General features: G+C 41.4%; 1 pseudogene; it reads left to right on the top strand.

The window, feature by feature from the left end:
• Positions 1–3355: 3355 nt before the first annotated feature.
• Positions 3356–18411, top strand: part of LOC112578818 — a 120859-nt pseudogene continuing 105803 nt past the window's right edge.

Here is an 18411-nt window from a genome sequence, read left to right as displayed (position 1 = left end):
TAGAGTGTGGGGAATATAATCAATAATGATGTAATATCTTTGGATAGTGACAGGTGGTAACTAGACTTATCAAGGTGACTGTTTCAAAATGTATACAAACATAAATCACTATGTTGTATTTCTGAAACTAATACTGTAAGCCATTATACTTAAATAACATATATACATATATATTATATAAAAAATAAGAATGGAAAGGAAAGTAAGAAGAGCTCATCAGAGACACAACAGCAGCTCCCAAATTTTCAAATACAGAACCAGAGAATTGCCAAGGAGCTTATTAAAATTTGGATTTTTGGATCTAATGCCCAGAGACATTGTCAATGGCTCTGGAGTGAGGCCCAGCAATCTGCTTGCAGAGCATCTTCCAGATGATTTTGCACAGAGGTCTCTGTGCCACACCTCAAGACTATACCCTAGAGAAGGCAGAATGGCTTTATCCCATGGAGACGGTGACCAGTGGGTCAGGAAGGAAGATTTCGGCTCAGGGCGTCTCATCCCTGGCTGCATATTGGAATCCTCTGGGAAGCTTTTTAAAAACACTAATGTCTAAAAATCCTCATGGATCAGGATCTCTGGGCAGCTGTAGATTTTGAAAGCTCCCCTGCAGATTTTGATGTACGGCCAGGTTGAATATTGCTATGACTGAACAGAAAAGGCTGGCACCTTTCAAATGGCATCACAGAGGTGACTGCCAGTTTGGTCCATGCCTGGCTGCCTGCTCAGGCTGTCCATCACAAACCTTGGTGACTGGGCAGAAAACAATTTGGCTGAAAGCATGCTAGCCAGAATGCACATTTTAAATCCTTCAAACAGTGGACAAAGCTGAAAGCATGGCCAATGCAGCAGAGCAGACATAATTGGCTTTAAATGAATTCAGAACTTAAAGAACTCCAAAACCCTGAAAACTTCCTGATAATTTTCTTTTGCAACTTCCTTTGCTGATTTAGTGTTTTTGTTGTTGATTTCCTTTTACAAAAGCAATCCATTCCTATTAAAGAAATGGGAAAATATACACAAGCAAAAAGAAAAAGATAAAGAATATCTGTAATCCACACAAACAAAGACAATAAATAAACACCTTAGAGAGTATCTTTTTAGACCCTTTCTCATGCAGATGTGTGCATCCATTTTTGTCTAATAGATCTTTCCAACTAACCCCATTAGGCATTTACAGCCATCCAAATCCATCCAAAGTGTACCTTTTATAAAAAGCATAGAAGGAGGACTAAATGGCCAAAAATTAACTTTGTAAAAGATAAACGTAAGAAAAAATTAAATTCTGAAAAACTATCCAAAAATCCTCAAGGATGCACACATTTTTGCAAACCACTCCAATTATGTTCAAGTATTACCAAAAATGTCCCCCTTCAAATGACATGGATTTTTCATGAAACCATCACTGTGAGGAGCAACCTGACCAATTTAGCCAAATGAGAGTTTTTAGTCTGGGGGGTACCCTGCCCTCATTCCTGCCTCTCAAGACTCACGCCATCCTCCTCTCCGCCACTGAATCCCCTTCACCCTCTTCAGTTTATTCCAATCCTTCCCACCATTAAAGGCCAGTGTCATCTTTCTGCTTTTGGGATTTTTTTTTTTTAAGTATAGTTGATCTACAATGTCATGTTAGTTTCAAGTATACAGTAATGTGATTCAGCTATACATATACACATACCTATTCTTTTTATCATAGAATATTGACTGTAGTTCCCTGTGCTATATATTAATAGTAGGTCCTATGTGGTTATTTTATATACAGTGTGTGTATACATTAAACCCAACCACCCAGGTTTAAACTCAGTCCCTGAGTTTAAGTCCCCAAACCAGGCCTCCAGGCCCCCAGCAACCAGCCCTGCCGTATTTTCTCTGAGCCCCTCAATATGAATTCTACCTGTGCCTGGAGCTTTTAATCGATTCCCTTTCTAAGCACCTCAGAGTCCCCCAAGCACTAATCTCAAGTCCCCACCAAGGTCACTATCCCACCTCCACTGAATCCAGCTTAGCCTCTTCTGTCTGTCTCACAGCATGGAGCATGGTGCTGAGCACACAATAAACAGTCAATAAATACTGAATGAAGTACAGGGGATTTATAGGGAGAATTTTTTTAAGACACTCTATTCATCAGTAAAACTCAGTGGCACACTGCTGCCAATGGGAGGGCCACAGCAGAAGCCTGGACACTGTCGTAAAGGATCCAGTGTTAAGTGGGGACAGAGTAGCTCTGCACTCTGAAAGACAGGCAGCTGGATGGAAATGTGGGGTGACGACCCAAGGTGGAGGACAAAGCCACCTCCTTGTTGGAGGGCCCCTGGGTTGAACCCTCAACAAAGGCTTTCCCAACACAGTTCTCTAAGCTGCTCAGGGTCAGATAGGGCAGGAGGGGACCAAGATGAGCTGACACTATCCTGGGAAGGCCATAGAAGCCGTATTGATGAAGACAGGAACCCACAAGGGGTGAGGCAACCAATTCCTGCCAACAAGGAAGAGCAGACTGTGATTCAGCTGATGGCAGCCTTAAGTGACTGTATGGTCCTGGAGCCCCTGATAGGGGAGGACAGGAAAACGGGTCCAGGAGAGCACTGCTGAAACTTTAAGAGATATTTTTATTCCATGAAAAGATCAGGATGATCCTGCGGCTCAGAACAAGTGGAAAGCAACTATTATATAGAGACTGGATAACCAGCAAGGTCCTGCTGTATTGCACAAGGAAGAACAACATTCAATATTCCATGATAAACCATAATGGAAAAGGATTTGAAAAAGAACACATATATACGTATAACTGAATCACTTTGCTGTGCGCCTGAAACTCACACAACACTGTAAGCCAAAAATGCTTCAGTAAAAAATAAATTTTAAAAAAAGAGTAAAAAATAAAAATAAAAAAAGAGTAAGGTAGCAATCCAGCTTCATATTTTTCTTAAAAAAAAAAACAAAGTAAGTCCTCTAAAAATTCAAGCCTCCTTTTAGGGAAGAGAAGAGAATGCTGGTTTATCAACATCAAGGAGCACCCCCAGAGATCAGGAGGCAAATGTCCCCAGGGGATGACATCAAAATAATTTCATCAGGAAGACTGAAACCCAGGATGATCCAGGAACTGCCAAAATAAATTAGGGCAGTAAAGTTGGCTTTTTAAAGAAAGATAAAACTTGTTTTCACAAGAATTCTTTCCAGGGATTGCACCATACTTGTTTAGAAGAAATTTCTTAATAAGTCACTTGGGATAGAAGCTGTGGACTGTAGCAAATTTGCCGAAAGCCATTTCGGAGAAAGTTAATTCTCCAAAACACATGTGGTTGAATGTTTAATTCACTGAATGACCACTTTGACAAACACTGTCAACAAACACGGTAAGATGGGTCCTTATCAGTTTGCTACACGGCTTCACCACACATCCTGCCGCAGGTAAGTATATTGTGGCTTTTTCCACAGTTTGGTTTCAGGACCTTTCAGGATGAGACTAATTTGTGTACTCTGATTTCAGCAATTGTGCAGCACCTCCTCCTGTGTCCAAGGGACTGGGTTTCTGTCTTCCAGTTTATTTTCACTCACTCCACTGCCTTCTCCATATCACTTAAATCAGAGAGCAGCTACATCAAATGAATATTTTAAGCACGGTTCACATGCTTGGCAGCACTGCTTATCACTCCAGACACGAAAGGATGCCCCTGCTTTTTTACCATTTTATGCTGGTTCAGGGCTTCTCTATTTCATGAACTGTGATTTCAGCCTGCCCACAGAAGTGAGGATGCTGTGTAAGTGCAGAGAGTCTGTATAGGCTGATTTAGACATATGCAAAACCAGAAAGGACAGTGCCCTGCCCCCAAGGGTCAGCCACCCCATCCATTTGACCTATTAGCCACTAGACTTGAGATCAGCTCTGTATGTGGAATCTAAAATACAACACAAATGAACTTACCTATGAAACAGACTCACAGACATAGAAAATACAGACCTGTGATTGCCAAGGGGGAGTGGGAAAGGGGGAGGGATGGGCTGGGACTGTGGGATTAGCAGGTGTAAACTATTATATAGAGAATGGATAAGCAACAAGGTTCTCCTGTAGAGTACAGTGATATCCCGTGACAAACCATAATGGAAAAGCACATGAACAAGAATATATATGTAAAACTGAATTACTTTGCTATACAACAGAAATTAACACAACATTGTAAATCAACTACACTTCAATAAAATTATTTTTAAAAGAGAGTCAGGTCTGGGACCTGAAACACAACACTTCACACCCATATACCTGCACCAATACTATGCAGAAACCCTGCGTGCTCCTTTATAATTCTGAACTTGGATTATCCAGAAACTGATTTTTAGCCAGTTAGCACATATCCAAAAAGAGACCTCCCAAGTTAGCCAAAAGTATCTGCGTATAACCACGCAAGAAGGAAGCAGGCAGAGCAGGTAATGTGTGGGGAGCCCACAACAAGTCCTTGCCCCCTCCCAAACTGTGTGTGTGTGTCTGTGTCTGTGTGTGTGTGTGTGTGTGTGTGTGTGTGTGTGTTAGCCACTCAGTCATGTCTAACTCTTTGTGACCCCATGAACTATATAACTTGCCAGGCTCCTCTGTCCAGGGAATTCTCCAGGCAAGAGTACTTACTGGAGTGGGCTGCCATTCCCTTTTTCAAGGGATCTTCCTGACCCAGGGATCGAACCCAGGTCTCCCACATTACAGGCAGATCCTTTTTTTTTTTTTAATTTTAGTTGGAGGCAATATTGCAGTGGTTTTTGCCATACATCAACATGAATCAGTACAGGCAGATTCTTTATTGTCTGAGCCACAAGGGAAGACCCAAACTGTAGGTAAAAATCTGCAAAAAGTCATGAAGGGCTTGATGTAAGTGGCTTTCTCAAGAAGAAACAGCGTTATACATCCAGGGAGCTGGGGGCCAGATAGAAGGGTGCCCTGTAGACACAGGGTTGCTAAGACAGACAGAAGTCATAGGACCCTGCTGATGTCCCAGAGAGAGCTCTGGATCATCACGGATCAAAGAAGGCAGATTCAGTTAGGTTAAGCCACACCTCTAAGAGGCAGAGGCCCAAGTAATAACTAGGCTCCATGACCCAAGAGGAAACAAGGTTGGCCCACTTGCCTATGTTTAGAGCAAAAAGATGAACAGTGAAAGGGAAGTCCCAGTGCTTAGTGATGTTATTAGATTTATATGATGAAAAGAAGCAGAATTCTACACACTTAGCCTTGCTTTCATTTTCCCTCCCTGAGAAAATGGTCTTTAACTTTGAAACTTGATTATACTGAAAATCAAGGGCAAGGTGGGAGACAGGCAAAGATGCTCACATCCCAATCTCCAGCATCTATGAATATTACCTTTCAGCAAAAGAGACTTTGCAAATACACCTATGGTTGGGGAGATTAATCTGGATCACCTGGTGGGAGCAATATAATCACATTTGTCCTTTAAAATGGAGAACACTTCCCAGCTGTTGTCAGAGAGATGAGAGGAAGAAGAAGATATTCAAAGTGTCAAAAGGACTTGACCGCCATTCCTGGTTTTGAAGATGGAGGGAAAAGACACTGACCCCAGGAATTTAGGAACCTCAGAAGCTAGGACCTGCCCTCAGCTGTTAGCCAACAAAGAAACAGAGATCTCAGTTATACAACCAAGAGAACTAAATTCTGCCAACAGCACAAAACAACAAGGAAACAGGTCCTCCCTAGAGCCACCAGAAAGGAAGACAGTCCTGCAGACTCTTGATTTTAGATCTATATCAGACTTCTTTTTTTTAACTTTTTTATATTGAAGTAAAGCCAGTTAACAATGTTGTGATGGTTTCAGGTGCACAGCAAACTGACTCAGCCATATATATACAGGTATCCATTCTCCCCCAAACTCCGCTCCCACCCAGGCTGCCACCTAACATTAAGCAGAGTTCCCTGAGATATACAGAGGGTCCTTATCCATTTTAAATACAGCAGTGTGTACATGAGTATGTACGACCTCAAACTCCCTAAATATCCCTTCCCCTCATCCCTCCCCACTAGTGACCATAAGTCTGTTCTCTAAGTCTATGAGTCTGTTTCTTTTTTGTAAATAAGTTCATCTGTATCATTTCTTTATAGAGTCCGAATATAAAGAACGTCATATGATATTTCTCTTTATCGCTATGTCAGACTTCCGATTCACAGACCTTGAGATAATATATGCGTGTTAAGTCGCTTCAGTCGTGTTCAACACTTTGCAACCCCATGGACTGTAGCCTACCAGGCTCCTCTCTCCATTGAATTCTCCAGGCAAGAATACTGGAGTGAATCACTATGTCCTCCTTCCAAAGATCTTAATACATCTGTGTTGACTGACACCACTATATTTGTGGTGATTTTTCACAGCAGTTGTAGAAAACTAACACAGTGAATTAACAAATAAAAAAGAAAGCAAGCAACACCTTTAAATGAGTGCAGATCCCTGGACCTAGATTAATTATGTCAAAGAGGAACAATATTCCGCATGGCCAAGTTAAGAAGCCCTGTTCATTCTATCCTGTTCTTAGAACCTCGAAAGACTCATCAGCATATTAAAGGCTCTGAAAAGTCCTACCAAAAAAAAAAATTTACCTTCTTTTTTTTTTTGAGAGTATATACCACTTTTTTTTTTTTTTACTTTACAATATCGTATTGGTTTTGCCATACATCAACATGAATCCGCCATGGGTGTACACGTGTTCCCAATCCTGAACCCCCCTCCCACCTCCCTCCCCATACCATCCCTCTGGGTCATCCCAGTGCACCAGCCCCAATCATCCTGTATCCTGCATCAAACCTGGATTGGCGATCCGTTTCTTATATGATATTATACATGTTTCAATGCCATTCTCCCAAATCATTCCCCCGCTCCCTCTCCCACAGAGTCCAAAAGACTGTTCAATGTTCATCGCAGCACTGTGTATAATAGCCAGGACATGGAAGAAACCTAGATGTCCATCAGCAGATGAATGGATAAGAAAGCTGTGGTACATATACACAATGGAGTATTACTCAACCATTAAAAAAAATTTACCTTCTTTAGTCTACCTTTTCCAAACTTGTATAACCTCAAAACCCCGTTTTGCTATAATACCTGCTGACACCTGGAGACACAGTTCCTGTGGGCTGCTCCTGATGGATCATTTCACTGTTAGGAACCCTTCAGGGACCACCCCCCACCCCCCAGGCCCTTCATAATGAGCTACTTGCCTCTTAGCAGGGCACTCAGTGCCTCCAAGTTCATGCCTGCCAAGCTCTCCAGCCTTGTTTACCAGAAAACTCCCCAAATAGTCTATGATAATTGACTTATTTTGTATTGTCTTCTTGTAATCATTGTGCTACCTAACCCATTCAGAGCAAAATCCTGCCCCTCTCAGCTTTGCTCTTTCCTTTAATTCCCAGTCATACTGAAGAATTTCTCTAGGGCCTCATTTTCTCTCACTTCCATTTCTTCCCACATTTTATCTCCTTTGCCTGAAACACAAATTCTCAACTTTCTTTGCCTTGAAGTGTCTTCCATCCCTTGCAATTCTGCTCCAATGATACTTTCTCCAGGCAGTCCTCCTGACTCTTCCTCACATGATTCAGTTTAAGAGCCCCTCTATTCTGATACCCAGCTTAGATCTGTTGTCACAATTGGCCCTCTAAGTGGTAATTTTCAATTTACTTCTCTCCCCTCCTCTCTAGACCATGAGGTCCCAGAGAGCAGAAGTCTACACTCCCTCCCAGGCAAGCAGGAGGCCAATGGTTGTGACTGGCCTGGGCAGAAGTGTGAACAAGACAACAACCTAGATGTCCACTGACAGATGATGGATAAAGACGATGTGGTACATGTATACAATAGAATATTATTCAGCCTTTAAAAAGAAGGAGATGCTACCATTTGCAACAGCATGGATAAACCAGGAGAACTTTGTGCTGAGTAAAACAATCCAGTCACAGAAAAACAAATACTTCCTTAATTCACTTCTACATAGAATTGAAAATAGTCATACTCAAAGAAGCAGAGAATTGAAAATGGTGATTGCCAGAAGCTGGCCGGGAAAAGGGAGATGTTGGTCACAGGGTACAAATGTTCAGTTATGTAAGATGAATCAGTTCTGGAGACCTAATTTTCAGCAATGTGACTATCATTAATAACCTATGAGGGAGAAGAATTTGAAAAGGAACATAGATACATGCATTCATGTATATATATATATACACACACACACACACACATGTATAACTGAATCACTTTACTGTATACCTGAAGTTAACACAATATCATAAATCAAATATACTTCAATTTTTTAAGTTTTTGACTAGGGGAAAAAGAACAATACTGTACTTCACACTTGAAATTTGCTACGAGAGTTGATCTTACACATTCTCATCCCCAAAAAAAAAGAAAAAAGAAAAAGACAACTATGTGAAGTGATGGCTTTGTGAATGACTTTGATTGTGGTGATTATTTCACAGTGTAGACAGATATCAAAACAGTGAGTTGCACCTTAAATATATACAATTTTTATTCATCAATTATACCTCAATAAGGCTGAAATGGAAAAAAAAAGAAAAAGACCAGGAGGTGTCTCTGTGAAGATGACTTGAGTTGCAACCAGGATGACAAGGATGACCTGGGTATGGAGATTTTCAGGCAGAGGCAACAGGAGGGACAAAGGCCCTGGGGTTGGAACCAGCTTGGGGTGTATGTGCCATGTTGGTGCAAAAGTAGCAAATGGGGGAGACAGACAGAGACTAAAGCAAAGAAGAAAAGGACCCCCGGCCACAAGCTTACAGTGTATGTTCTTTACCCAGAGGAAGAAGGGAAAAATGGTCGACAGGAAATAGGATCTCCTCCCGTCCTTCAAATGCCCCTGCTCGCTGCCACCCCTGAGCTGCTGGTGTTTAGCTGTCATCAGGCAGGTTCTCTGTTCTGTTCCAGGGCCTGCATCCACCTCGAATTTTCACTCCGGAGACAGCCCGCCTCTGCTGTAATTTAGCAGAGCGGAAGATTAATTGCTGCGTGGAAAAAGAATCTGTGTTTCCACAGGCGCAGTGGGTCTTCCCTCATCCTGTCCTTCCTCGCAGGGAGCCTTGCTCATCCACGCAGTCCAGCGAGAACATTCTGGGAGCTGTGATAAATGAGGCAATTCTTAGCGGAGACATTGTGTTTCCTAATCGGTTAAGAGTGAAATTTCAAGATGTTATTGGTGTAGCTGGTGGGCAGTTCTGCCCCATTTCATCACATTATCTTGAGGGCAGAGAGGCCAAGAGAGTTTGGGGTTTTTTTCTTTGGTGTTTTCTTTTTTTTTTTTCAATTGCAACTCAGACAAAGGGTAATGGAATGGAATTAACCACATGTCTATGGCTGGAAAGGAAAGGGCAGGCTACCTTCTGAGCTTCCCTGACCCTTTGCTCTGGGGAGACAGAGCTTTCTGGCAAGTTCCTACAGGAAAAACCCGTGGCCAGCCTCAGATCAAGCCATCCAAAGGACCCCCCCACCCAGAGCAATATGATGTCCCATTTTTCCCCAAGGAGACTGGATAATGGGAAATGCATTGATTAGGAAGCATAGTTCGCATCCTGAGGACTCTTGTCATCATTCTTCATGGTTGAAGCCAACACTATGACAAAAGAGAAAATCAATTGTGGGTGCAGTTTACGAGCTAGTGAATTGTTCACCAAGCAGCCAGCGGCCCACCTGATGTCAAGAGTTTCTGTTACTGTTAAAGGTTGTGAACTAAGCTGCATTTTGATGTTCTAGAAACCGTTTCATTTAGATTTGGTTTTAAGCCACTCAGGATTGACCTAGCAATGCTTCTTTCAACTCATAGCTTTTATACTTAAGATTAAAACTCACTTTCACGGACTTCCCTGGTGGTCCATTGGTTAAGACTCCGCACTCCCACTGAAGCAGGGCACAGGTTCGATTCCTGGTCAGGGAACTAAGATCCCATGTGCCTTGTGGCACAGCCTGCATATATATATATATAAAATATATGGCTTCCCTGGTGGTTCAATGGTAAAGAATCTGCCTGTAAATGCAGGAGACACAGGTTTGATCCCTGGGTCAGGAAGATCCCCTGAGGATGGAAATGGCAACCAACTCCAGCATTCTTGCCTAGGAAATCCCATGGACAGGGAAGACTAGCAGGCTATAGTCCATGGGGTCACAAAAGAGTCAGACATGACTTAGCAACCTCCACATTTCCACATATGTCAAATAATTGCCTACTATGGTTCCACATGCTATAAAGACTAAAATAATAAATGATGCTCATGATTAAAAAAAAAAACCTTGGAGGGAGGTTCAAGAGGAGACTTATGTTTACTTATGGCTGATTCACATTGTTGTATGGCAGAAGCCAACATAGCAAAACCAATACAATATTGTAAAGTTAAAAAATAAAATAAAAAAAAAAAAACAAAAGAAAAGATAAATGAATACAGGGATACAATGTACAACACAATGCATATAATTAACACTGTTGTACGTTATATATTCAAATTGTTAAAGAGTAAATCTTAAGGGTTCTTACCACAAGGAAAAAGTTTTTCTTTTTTTAAAAAATATTTGTATCTATGTGAAATGATGGGTCCACTAAACTTATTGTAATAATCATTTCATGATGCATATAAGTCAAGACATTCTGTTACGCATCTTAAATTTACACAGTGTTGTTTGTCATATATATCTCAATAAATCTGAAAGAAAAAAAATACCTGTTTCATTAAATCAGAAAAAGACAAATACTATATGATATCACTTATATGTGGAACCTCAAATATGACATAAATGAACCTATCTATAAAACAGAAACAAACACATAGATATAAAGAACAGAACTGAGGTTGCCAAGGGGTGGGGGGAGGAATGGATTGGGAGTTCAGAGTTAGCAGATGCAAACTATTATACAATGAATGAACAAGATCCTCCTGTACAGCACAGGGAACTATATTCAATATCCTGCGAAAAACCATAATGGAAAAGAACATGAAAAAGAATGTATATATGTATAAGTGAGTTACTTTGCTATACTGCAGTAATTAACATAAGTCAACTATACTTCAATAAAATCATTTCTAAAAACTAGCCTTCATCATGAAAGAAACATTTTTTTTGAAAGAAACATTTTTAAAAATAACTTTGTGATTGAAAGTCTGAAGTTTCCTGACTTCTAACCCTTTTTCCTGTTGAAGCAAGTAGGTTTATAATGAAGTGAGTCTATCATCTATTTCATAGATGCTGTTAGGAAAAATTAAGAATATATGGAAAGTACACAATGGATACTCATAAATGTGAAGTCTCTTCGTTCCACATATCTGACCTGTACAAAGAGTCTGAACTTATCTTAAAGGCTAAAGCAGCAGCAGCACTTTGAGAAATTTCAAAGGTTGATATGTAAAATTCAGATTTCAGAGCCAAATAGACCTGGTGAAATCCTGGATTCTGCTCCAATTAGCTGTATAATACCTCTCTAAAGCTCAGTGTTTTCATGTATAAAATGAAGGTATGAATAGTATGTATCAGTTCAGTTCAGTTGCTCAGTCGTGTCCAACTCTTTGCGACCCATGAATTGCAGTATGCCAGGCCTCCTTGTCCATCACCAACTCCCGGAATTCACTCAAACTCACATCCATCAAGTCGGTGATGCCATCCAGCCATCTCATCCTCTGTCATCCCCTTCTCCTCCTGCCCCCAATCCCTCCCAGCATCAGAGTCTTTTCCAAGGAGTCAACTCTTCGCATGAGGTGGCCAAAGTGCTGGAGTTTCAGCTTTAGCATCATTCCTTCCAAAGAACACCCAGGACTTATCTCCTTTGGAATGGACGGGTTGGATCTCCTTGCAGTGCAAGGGGCTCTCAAGAGTCTTCTCCAACACCACAGTTCAAAAGCATCAGTTCTTCACAGTCCAACTCTCACATCCATACATGACTACTGGAAAAACCATAGCCTTGACTAGACAGACTTTGTTGGCAAACTAATGTCTCTGCTTTTCAATATGCTATCTAGGTTGGTCATAACTTTCCTTCCAAAGAGTAAGTGTCTTTTAATTTCATGGCTGCAGTCACCATCTGCAGTGATTTTGGAGCCCAAAAAAATAAAGTCTGACACTGTTTCCCCATCTATTTCCCATGAAGTGATGGGACCAGATGCCATGATCTTTGTTTTCTGAATGTTGGGCTTTAAGCCAACTTTTTCACTCTCCTCTTTCACTTTCAAGAGGCTTTTTAGTTCCCCTTCACTTTCTGCCATAAGGGTGGTGTCATCTGCATATCTGAGGTTATTGATATTTCTCCCGGCAATCTTGATTCCAGCTTGTGCTTCTTCCAGTCCAGCATTTCTAATGATGCACTCTTCATAGAAGTTAAATAAGCAGGGTGACAATATACAGCCTTGACATACTCCTTTTCCTATTTGGAACCAGTCTGTTGTTCCATGTCCAGTTCTAACTGTTGCTTCCTGACCTGCATATATATAGTATAAATGACTAGTATTGTATATACCCTACCAGAGTTTGGTCAAGGTAAGGTAAAATATGTGTATATCAGACCCAGCCTAGAAGAAACCATCTATAAAATGAAAGTGTTGTCTCTTCAGGCCTGAAAAGGATGGAGCAAACCACCAGCTGAAAACCAGTGTCTTGCCCTTCTGGAATGGTTCTGGTGAGCTCTGAGTCATCATCTCTTGCAGGGAATTTCCCAGTTTTGATCTTTGGGACCCCATCCTGAGCCAGTAGCAAGTTATCTTCTCCAAGAGCAAATGCATGCATTATGGAATTTATAATAGACATTTTGCTGCTGTCAATTATTCCTGGGGTTACTAGGCATGAGGCTGACATTTGATTCAGAGCCAAGGTCCAGCCAAGATGCTCGCAGGTGATATATTTCATCATCGCCATCAGTTAAGGATGGCTGCTCCCCAGAAGGGCTCCCTTTCCTCTCAGAACCCGAGACATGAGATCCTGGGTTCTCAGAACTTCCTGCACTGTCTCTCCCGCCCAGCTACTCTTCCTGGTGGGGGTGGGGGGCACAGACTCCTCCCTTCCTCTCCTCACTCTTGACAGGAGACGGAGGGGCTTCCTGAGTGGGCTTCCCTTGAGTAGTACTGTCCCTGAGAGAATAATTTGAAGATGAACTTTTTCATTGTCACCTTTGCACGCTGCACCTTGTGGCTGGGAAGCTCTTCAGGTCATTCATTCACTGGGTTGTCCACTCACCAAACACATGTTGAGTATCCACGGCATACCCCCAGAGACCCTGCTGAGTCCAGTAGGACAGATGTAGACAGGTTCTTTCCCTGGGGCTGAGCATGCTCGGTCTCCAGGTTAGATCAATCTAGATGCAAACCATGCCTCCATCTGCTGGACCTCTGCAGTGTCTCTGAGCATGTTTTTTCATCTGCTAAAAAGGACAATGTTAACACCCATCCCAGAGTTGCTGAGATTTCTATGCATCCTGGTTTATCCTACAACCCTGATCCACCCCCTCTGCTCACCCCTACACACAATTCCAGAGCCCTCTGAGCTAGTCAGCTCCAGCTGAAGCTCATGTCCAGGCCACCACAAGAATAATGCTGCCCAAGCTGCCATCTTGGTCATGACTGGTTTCCTTCTTGGCCAGCCTCTTACTCTGCTTTCCCTCCCCTCCAGGAGGCCTGAGCCTCTATCCCTTGGTCAGTCTCCTGGCCTCCGCCTGATGTTGCCCCTCCCTTCTGGGGGTGGCAGACCCCGCCCCTCCTCCTCTACTGTGTCCCCTGCAGGTCTTGGGTGCTTTGTTCTGCCAGATCCATTATGGCCTCCTGCAAAAAGGAAACAGAATCTGGAGCTAAAGGCTTCTCTCTGAGATATTCCCATTCTGGATCAAGCTTTGAGTGTGGACCCAACTCCCCCCGGGCAAGTGGGAAAAAAAGAAGAGCAGGGTTTTCTGTGTACCTCACAGGGTAGCCAGCAATCAAGATAGAATAATATCAGGGGCACAGAAAAGCTTACACACCCCGAAATTCCTCCCTTACCTGCTCACTGATGCCTGAAATTACTTCCACAGAAAACAACATGCTTTATTCCACAATTAGAAGTAAGCCTTTAAATGTAGATTTCTCTGGTCGAAAAAACACAATGATTGCACTCATACTGAAGTATAAATCAATGATTCTCAAGGGAACAGAGGTGTGTGTCCTTCTCCTGAGGCAGAGGACTTAGGACAGCTGCAATTCTTTAAAGGCCTCTTCCGTAGCCTAACCTAGGTTCAGAACTTCAAGACGGCAGTTGGGTGGTGCCTATCAAAATGTTAAATATAGATGCCCTTTGACCCAACAATTCCTCTTCTCAGTCTCTCCCTAGAGACACTATTGTGTGTGGGAAGCAGCATGTACCAGAATGTTCCTTGAATCATAATTTGTAACAATAAAAAAAATAAGAATCAATTTACATGCTTATTAATAAGGACTTGTCTTAAATAACCTATAAATTTCTGTGCTATAGAATACTATGTAGTATTTACAAGCAAATAAGGTGAAGCTACCACCACTGGCGTAGTATGACCTTCAAGACATTTTAGAAGCAAAAACAAGCAAGCTGCAAAATAATGCACAAAGAATAATAGTATCCATGTAGAAAGAAAGCAGACCAACTTATTTCTATAGAGAGTTGTGACAGTATATAAAGGCACAAGGAAAAGATCTGGAAAGATACACATCTGAGATAAGCACGTTTACCTCTTGGAGGGTCTTAGAATTGAAGGTGGTGTTTAAGAGGGTCTTTAGCTTTATCGGAATTTTACCTACAATGATAACATATTCAGGAAATATTTGCATAGTTCAAGGTATTTTTGGTAGTATCACATAATCCTATGTTTGGAAAAAACTGTTTATAATCGTAAGACAAGTACAATATTAAAGCTGGACATTGGGATTAACAAATACACACTATATATATAAAACAGATAACCAACAGGACCTATTGTATAGCACAGGGAACTCTGCTCAATATTCTGTAATAACCTATAAGAGAAAAAGAATATATATACATATATATATATAACTGAATCACTTTGCTGTACACCTGAAACTAGCACAGCATTGTGAGTCAATTAGACTATTACTGCAATTAAAATTTAATTTCTTAAATTTAATAATAAATAAATATATTGAAGCTAGACAGTTTTTAAGGCAATGGGTCATGGGCTAAAAAAAAATCTTTTAAGGCAATGGGTCAAGGGGGAATGGGAAGAGATAATTAGGAGTTTGGCATTAATGGATACACACTACTGTATATAAAATAAACAACAAGGACCTATTGTACAGCACAGGGAACTATACTCATGTGGCAAACACTGAAATGATAGCAATGTAACAACAATAATATTTTGCAAATATTTTTGAAAATTATTTTCTCTTTTGCCTTCCTGATTATATAGTCTTCATTCTAGTTAGTCAGATGCATTCATTCGTACTTATTTGTTACAGAAAAAATGCAAAGGAAATGAATGAGGTAATTATTCTCTTCCTAGCATGCAAAACATGATATGTAGCAAAGCAATATGCTTGAAAGACAGGTGTGTCAGAGAGGCGAGCGTTTCCAATTCCTTTAGCTCTGACATGGTGTATCAAGGGCAAAGCCTACGGGGTCTGTGACTCGGAATCTCTGTCACAGTCCACCAGATGAGGGAAGATAGTCTCTGTAACATGACAGGTCAGGGAGGTCGCAGCTTTGGGAGAGGAGCAGCATTAAGCCGCATCCCCTTTCCAGTCTGAAAGTCTAAGAATCGAACAGCGAGGACTAGAGCAAAGCTGAGGGCATTCTTCTTGACTTGTCTTTCCAGGCTGGGGCGGTCAGCCAACAAGGAGAGCCCTGAGGGCATGAGGAGCTCCATGTGACTCCCTGGGTTGAGCTCTGGAAGGAGTGCCCCCATAAACATCCCTGAAACAACCAGAGGACACCTCACCCAGGAACCCAGGAGACAATTCCCTGATCATCCACTCCATCTCAGGGAGAAGCCAGGAAGGAAGCAGAACATCAGAGAATCCTGAGACATAGGCAACTGTATCCAAGCAGAGAGACCAAGAATAGGTGTTGGGAGGATGCAGAGAAATGATAGACTGTAAAATGGTGCAGCTGCTGTGGAAACTGCCATAGCAGCTTCTCAAATACCAAGCATGGAGTTGCTGTGTGACCCAACAATTGCATTCCTAAGAGGCGCAAAACATAGGTCCCAAGAAAAGCTGCACAAGAACATTCATAGTACTGTTATTCACAATGGACAAAAAATGTGTAGAAAACATACTTATGGTTACCAAAGGGGATTGGGGGAGTGGGAGAAATAAATTAGGAGTTTGGGATTAATGGATACACACTGCTGTATATAAAACAAACCACAAGGACCTACTGTACAGCACAGGGAGCTACACTCATCATTTTGTAATAACCTATAAGGGAAAAGAGTGTAGGTATAACTAAATGTATATAATTTATACATATATATATATATTGAATCACTTGCTGTACACATGAAACTAATGCAGCATTGTAAATTAACTATACTCCAATTTGAAAAGTGGAGCCCATCCAATTGTCCATTAATTAATAAATGAACAAAGAAAATAATGATTTTGATCCATACAATGGAATATTACTTGGCCACAAAAATGAAGTACTGATATGTGCTACAACATGGATGAATCTTGAAAACACTGTATTTGAGAAGCCAGTCACAAAAGACCACATATTATATGATTCCATTTTCATGAAGTGTTAGAACTGGCAAATCTATAGAGACAAAAATAGACCTGTGGTTTCCCTGAAGCTGAGAGAATTGGGCCAAAATGGGGAGTGTTTATTTTGTAGTGAAACTGTCCTATAATTGATTGCGGTGACGGCTGCACAGCTCTGTAAATCTACTAGAAGTCACTGAAGTCTACACTTATAATGGGTGAATTATGTTTAGGTTAAGTAGTTGAAGGGCTTCCCCAGTGGCTCAGCAGTAAAGAATCTGCCTGCAATGCAGGAGACATCTTGCTGGTTCGATCCCTGGGTCTGGAAGATCCCCTGGAGGAGGGTATGGCAACCCACTCCAGTATCCTCACCTGGAGAATCCCATGGACAGAGAAGCCTGGCGGGCTACAGTGCATGAGGTTGCAAAGAGTCTGACATGACTGAAACGACCGAGCATATATACACAATGTAGTAGAAAATAGGAAAACAAGTATAGGAAAGAGAGAATGAAGAAGTAGATGGTTTTGAAGCTGTATTTTATAGCAAGTTAGCTAAAGCAAACCATAAACAAAGGGAATTTTCTGGCAGTCCCATGGTTAAGACTCTGCCCTCTCACTGCCAAGGGCCTGGGTTCCATCCATGGTTAGGGAATTAAGATCCCATAAGCCATGCAGCACAGCCAAAAGGAAAAAAAAAAAAAAAAACCTTAAAAACATATGAGAGACTCTGGACTTTCATGGCTCCTACCTTTACAGTTTTGCTCCTTACAGATACTTGACATAGTAGCTCTTGCCAGTTTCTAGAGTCACAAATTGCAACATCATATCCTCAAGGCTGTCTTGAGGGAGGAAGTTGCTGGGCTTGTGAGCATGGCAGACCACCAATATCTGCTCCTCCAAAATAACCCTGTCTTCTTCCTTCATTGTAACATACACAATCATTTTTATAAGTGATGAACACTTGTTTCTTTGCAAAAAATGACACCCAAAAGACAGCCAACTGCGTCTGCTGGTGAGGAGAGTGAAGAGAAAAGTGAAAAGGGCTAATAAAAAAGTAGATGCTAGGATTTCTCCAGTGGTCCAGTGGTTAATATTCCACATTTTCCAATGCAGAAGGCACAGATTCGATTCATGGTGGGGGTATTAAGATCCCACATATTGCAGCCAAAAAAAAAGTGTTTTTAATATATGTATACTGTGGCTCAGATCACGAACTCCTTATAGCAAAATCCAAAGTTAAATTGACAAAAGTAGTGAAAACCACTAGGCCATTCAGATATGACCTAAATCAAATCCCTTATGATCATACAGTGGAAGTGACAAATAGATTCAAGGGTTTAGATCTGATAGAGTGCCTGAAGATCTATGGACGAAGGTTTATAACATTGTGTAGGAGACAGAGATCCTAAACTATCCCCAAGAAAAAGAAATGCAAAAAGGCAAAATGGTTGTCTGAGGAGGAGGCCTTACAAATAGCTGAGAAAAGAAGAGAAGTGAAAGACAAAGGAGAAAAGGAAAGATATACCCATGTGAATGCAGAGTTCCAAAGAATGGCAAGGAGAGATAAGAAAGTCTTCCTAAGTGAACAATGCAAAGAAATAAAGGAAAACAATAGAATGGGAGAGACTAAAGATCCCTTCAAAAAAAATTAGAGATACCAAGGAAACATTTCATGCAAAGATGGGCTCAATAAAGGACAGAAATGGTATGGATCTAACAGA

Source organism: Bubalus bubalis, chromosome 2, assembly GCF_019923935.1.
Source record: "Bubalus bubalis isolate 160015118507 breed Murrah chromosome 2, NDDB_SH_1, whole genome shotgun sequence".
Taxonomy (NCBI): Eukaryota; Metazoa; Chordata; class Mammalia; order Artiodactyla; family Bovidae; genus Bubalus; species Bubalus bubalis.
This window is presented reverse-complemented; position numbering and strand designations above follow the sequence as displayed.